The sequence below is a fragment of the Molossus molossus genome, unplaced genomic scaffold (genome assembly GCF_014108415.1).
Source record: "Molossus molossus isolate mMolMol1 unplaced genomic scaffold, mMolMol1.p scaffold_m16_p_19, whole genome shotgun sequence".
Classification (NCBI taxonomy): Eukaryota; Metazoa; Chordata; class Mammalia; order Chiroptera; family Molossidae; genus Molossus; species Molossus molossus.
In genome coordinates, this window is record NW_023425354.1 from 34,522,545 (window position 1) to 34,528,782 (window position 6,238).

Consider the following 6,238-nt stretch of genomic DNA (forward strand, 5'->3'; position numbering starts at 1 on the left):
CTACTCTTTGGTGCACAGGATGATGCTCCAACCAACTGAGACACACCGGCCAGGGCATGCACGCATTTTTTGTTTTTTTCTTTATTGCTTTTAGATAGAGAGGAAGGGAGCGGGAGAGAGATAGAAACACGGATGAGAGAAAACATCAATTGGCCACCTCCTGCATGCCCCCCACTGGGGATTGGGCCAACAACCTGGGCATGTGCCCTGACCGGGAATTGAACTGGTGTCCTCTTGGTGCATGGGTTGACACTCAACCACTGAGCCACACCAGCCGAGCATGAACACATTTTTTAAAGGAAGGTTGATTTCCTCGGTTAGAGAGCCTGTTGTGTAATTAATTAGTTGTGTCTCTGCTGCAGGAAAAGGGGTGTCAGAGTTAGAGATGGATGATATGACATTTAGAGATGATAAACGCAGCAGGGATAGAAGCAAGATGCACGGAGCGTTGGGAATGCATGGCACACTGGCTCGAGGGTATCTATCTGCCTGAGAGGACAGGGTTGGTGAGCCCAACTGTGGGAACCCTGGTGCTGCTGCTCTCACAGAACACCCCAGAAGAAATTAATCTTCAGTATCCTTATACTGTGAGTGGTTGGCACGTTTCTGCAACCGTGGTGGGAAACAATACTTTAAGCTAGAAATAGCAAATCCCTGCCACTTACCATTTAGGCATCTTGAGCCCACACAGACATCACCAACCCATCAGGCATTGTTTTTTTGTGGAGCTAGTAGCCTTTTGCAGTTTTTCTCCACATTGCACTCCAGGTAACCACAACCAATCAGTTGAACTTGGCATTCAGCATGGGGCCTGGTTGCCATCTCTGCCCTGGGGATATCTGCCATGTTTCCAGGTGCTCAGTTCCTGACTGAGGACCTTTGAATAATGTGGTTTGAGAGGACTATAAAGATCATCTGGCCCATCCTGTTATTTGACAAAGAAACAGACCCAAAGAGGCACAGTGACAGTCCCAGTGGTAGAACAGGGCTGGAATCCAGAACTTCTGATTCCCAGGCCAGGACTCTCTGTTCCCAATTGCCTTTAATTTCTAATCCGCACAGTTCTATTCCCACTGGAGTATATACTCCAGCTGAAGGCATCACAGCCCTCACCCAGGTGGCATCTCTGGCCATGGGATGGTGGCTCATTCACTGCTATGCCAGACCACCTGCAGGACCTGGCATTGCTGCGGGACCTGGCCTCTCACACTTGCTTCCTCCTTGGGCTTTGCTCTGAGACCAGGGCTTTATTGCCGTGTGCTGCCACTGCACACTCTGCTCTGGGCACACCACACTGGACAGTTAGTTACCCATCATGCTTCAGGCCAGGCTGGCTCTTCTACCCAAGTGCCCTTCACCCCCTTATATGCTGCCTCTGCCCACCCCCACACTCCACTGTGGCTGGTGCACCTACTCTGACATCCTCCCTTTCTTACTCCTCAATGGTGGTCCAGATGATGGTTCTTATAACCCTTCTGTACTGTTCACTTGTATTTTCCATTCAACTTGTCTGCCCATGAGCCCAAGATCCACTTTAAGGGCTCCCATGTCAAATTTTCCTTTGTTCTTTACACATTATGGGAGCTCAGTAATTGTTAAATATGTGAATGGGTGGGCTATAATGCATTTGAAAGATGACACAGGAAGAATTCAGGAATGTTTTCTCCTGACCTACATAGTCATTGAGTGCCCAGAGTGCCTTTTTACATACTTTTTTTTTTTTTTATCCTCACCTGAGGACATTTTTGCATTTATCTTCAGATAGAGTGGGAGGGAGAGAGGGGGAAAGAGCAGAGTGAGAGAGAAACGTCAATGTCAGAGAGACACATCGACTGGCTGCCACCCACACAGCCCTGTTGGGGCTGGGGACAAACTGCAACCAAGCTACATGCCCTTAGCAGGAACCGAACCCAGGACTCTGCAGGCCAACATTCTAAGTGCTGAGCCAAACTGGCCAGGGCTACATACCTTTCTATAGAGGACTGCTGTATGTCCTTGGTTTGATATTAGAAAAAATTAATTAATAATGAGTACCTACAATGTGCTAGCACTTGATGACTTTAAGTCAGACACTTGAACTCCCAAAGACTCTCTCAGGCAAAAGGTCCATGTATCATTGAGGCTATTTTCAGCTGCAAGTAATAAAACCTTGCTTAAAGAGGCTTAAACAGTAAGAACATTTATTATCTCTAGGAACATAAAGTCGAAGGTTCACTCTTTACTGGCTCATTGCCAAGGGGTGTAGTAGGACTTTTCCATCTTTCTGCTATGCTCTCCTTTTGTGTTGGTTTTGTCTTCAAGCTCATGTGCTCATCAAAGTCTGGCTGAAGTAATCAATCTAGATAACACATTATCAATATACAGGAAAGTGGACACCTCCTTGTTGTGTGTGCCCTTTAAGAATCATGAAAAATTGCCCTGGCCTGTTTGGCTCAGTGGTTGGAGTGTCGGCTCACAGATATAACTGGGTCGCAGGTTCAATCCTTGGCCCAGGTTGGGAGGCAACCAATCGATGTGTCTCTCTCACATGGATGTTTCTCTCTCTCTCTCTCTTCCTCCCTCCCTTCCACTCTATCTAAAAATCAGTGAAAAAATATCCTCAGGTGAGGGGAAAAAAAAGAGTCATGAAAAATCGCCCTGGCTGGTTCGGCTCAGCGGTTAGAGCTGTTGGCCTGCGGACCAAAGAGACCCGGATTTGGTTCCCGCTAAGGGCACGTACCTCGGTTGCAGTTTGTTCCCGGCCCCAGTTGGGGTTATGTGGGTGGCAACCAGTTGATGTGTCTCTCTCACATTGATGTTTCTCTTTCCCTTCCTTTCTCCCTCCCGCTCTATCTCAAGATAAATGCAAAAATGTCCTTGGTGTGGATAAAAAATTAAAAATTAAAAAAAAAAAAAAGAATCATGAAAAATCATGCCCTGATGCGTGGCCCGTGTGGCTCAGTGGATTGTGTCATCCCATGAACTGAGAGGTCCCGGTTTGATTCCCAGTCAGGGCACATGCCCGGGTTGTGGGCTCCGTCCCCAGTTGGGGGTATGCAGAAGGCAGCTGACTGATGTATCTCTCACATCGATGTTTCTATTGCTCTCCCTTCCTCTCTCTCTAAAATATCAATAAAAACATATTTTTTTAAAAAGCCATGCCCTGGCTGCTTTGGCTCAGCGGTTAGGGCATCAGCTCATGGACCGAAGGGTTGAGGGTAATTTCAGTCAAGGGCATGTACCTGGTGCCCTGGATTACAGGTTCGGTCCCTGGCCCGAGTTGGGTTGTACAGGATGCAACCAATCAATGTGTCTCTTTCCTGATGTTTTTCTCTCTCTCTCCCCCTCCCTCCCTTCCACTCTATCTGGGAAAAAAAAATTTAATGGAAAAATATCTTCAGGTGAGGATTAACAACAACAGCAAAGAGTGTTTTCCCTGATATTTTTATTGTCCTATTGTTTTGGCTAGACTAACTTCCAGTGCTAAATTGAATAGAAGAAACAATAGCCATTGTTCTTGTTCCTGACATTAGTGGACTGTTTCCAATATTTTATCATTAAGTAAGATGTAGGTTCCCTGTTTAATCAAGGTAAAGACTTCACTGCATTTCCAGTTTGTCCTGGAGAAGGGAGCTCAGGTCCTGCCATTATATTTGTCAGGCATGGAGTTTTCTTTCCCAGTCAGTGGAAGGTCCACGTGTCCTGTAGCTATACAGCTGCACTTCAGCTGCTGCACAAGTTTGATTACTTGAGTAGCCTTTGAATCCTACCTCCCCCTGACTCTGTAGTTTCTGGGTGTAATAGCCTTAATTTAAGCTTAGGTTTTGCCAGAAGACAATGAGCCTAACTGAAAGGCTACAAAGGCAAGGAACAAGATTTTTTTTACATCTCAACTAACTTGGTCTTAGCCTGATACTCACTTGCTCTGCCATTGGGTGACTCACTTAGCCTCTTTTTTTTTTAAATCCTCACCCAAGGATATTTTTTTGCATTTATCTTCAGACAGAGTGGGAGGGAGAGAGAAGCATTGATGTGAGAGAGACACATTGATTGGTTGCCACCCTCATGACTCCCACTGGGGCCGGGGATGAACCTCAACCCAGGTACATGCCCTTGGCTGAATCGAACCCAGGACTCCGTGGTCTGTAGGCCAATGCTCTAATCACTGAGCCAAACCGTCCAGGGTTCACTTAGCCTCTTTAAGCCTCAGGTTTATGTTATTTCATTTATTTATTTTATTTAATCCTAACTCATGGACATTAGAGAGAGGAAGGGAAGGGGAGAGAGAAATATCGATTCCATACTTGCCCTGATGGGAAGTTGAACTGGTAATCTCTTGGTGCACAGGACAACCCTCAACCGACTGAGCCATTCCAGGTGGGTGCTTCTTTTTTTTTAATGGAGAGAGAGAGGGAGAGAGAGAGAGAGAGAGAGAGAGAGAGAGAGAGAGAGAGAGAGAGAAAGAGAGAGAGAGTAGTTTTTCCACTTATTTATGGATTCATTGGTTGATTCTTGTATGTTCCCTGACTGGGGATTGCACCCACAACCTTGATGCATCTAGATGATATTCTAGCCAACTGATCTATCTGGACATGGCCTCTTTAAGCCTTAGTTTTATCCTTTGTGAAATGGAGAAAATAAAACCTGTTACATAGAATTGCTTTAGGGTCATATAGCTTAGGTAAAACACTGAATGTTTTTCCAGCAATTCATAGGGACTCAATCTCATATCATTGTGAGGCTGATGATGTCTGGGAGATACTGGTGACAACTACCTTCCATCCAGGCAAGGCCAGCTTCATGGTAGTGTGACTAGTGCAGTTGCACAGAATCCTGTGCTTAGTTTAGTGCTATGCTGTTGCCATCCTGAAATTCTTAATGCTTTTTGAACAAGGGTCCAACATTTTACACTGTCCCCCACAAACTATGTAGCCTTCTTATCTCCAAGAATGAATAAAACTCTTATACTTGTCCTTCTATTTGGGAAATACCTCACCACAGATTTCTTAGGGAATAACTTCCCCCAGAGAGTAACTTCTCATAGAAAAACTGGGGTTAACACCCTGTGTCTGTTTACTTCTAACTGTTCCATTCTGGGGTAACTTATGCAGTCTTTCTCAGAAAGGAATACTTTATATTGTACAGATATTACTATATTCAGGATTTTGGAATCAAGATCTAGGTTCAAGACCTTGCTGGGCCCTTTATGGCTGATTTATTTAATCAAGGTAATGTCTATCTTAGTGGTAAAATCTATGTTGCAGGGGCATTAGATTTTCTTTATTGGTAAAATCTATGTTGCAGGGAAATTAAACATAATTAATGTAAAGTGCCTTTCACAGGCACATAGTAGGTGCTTGGTTATCATTAATTCTTCCAGCTCTTGCCAGAACGAACAAAAATCAGGGCACTAGGATTTACAAGCCATGCTGTTGCTAATAAAAGAAATAAGATGATTTATTTCACTACTGTTTGGGGAAAGGCATGTGCTTCATAAATATGTATTGGAAAGTACTTAGCAAATGAGTAGAAATAATAAAAATATGTCAAAGTAAATAGCTCCTATAAATATGTCACTTGGTAGACAAATTAGTGTTTTATTACTACTAAAGACTATTGCTTGTTGAAAAGTATTTCAGATTACTTACACAATGGGTACATTATTGAGTGCCTCTATGGAAGGGCACGATAAAGATGAAAAATAGTGATGGTGATAATGCTAAAGGTGGAGAAAGGAGGAGTGTGGGTAAACGCAGCTCCGGGACCTCCTTGCTTCAGTGGTATGCACATTATTTAGTACTATTACAATGTTTTAGCTGTAATATAGACCAGAGGACCCAGAAAAACTCATTTCCACAGGATGTCATGAATCCAGACTTCAATGATTGGGTTCAATAGTAGATAAAGCACACTCCTTTTAGAAACTGAGCACTCAGCTTGTAAACTTAAGTTTACAGAAAGACATCTCTCCATCCCACCCCATCCTTGTCTTGGACCTAATAACTTTCTATGACTATAATTAATATGGAGAGAAGGAGAGATCAGGCAGAGAATGCTGTGTTTTAATCACAGATAACAAATCCCTTTCAGAAATAAGAGAGGATGCACAAGGTCCTGGCATCTCAAGAAACAAGGAACCAGAGAGGGGAAAAGAGGAGACAGTTGCCTTTATGTGGGAAAATAAAGCCCTGGAGAGAAGCAGAGATGACAGGGAATTGCATCAAGGAAAGTTACTGAAATAGCCAGGTAGGAAAAAGAC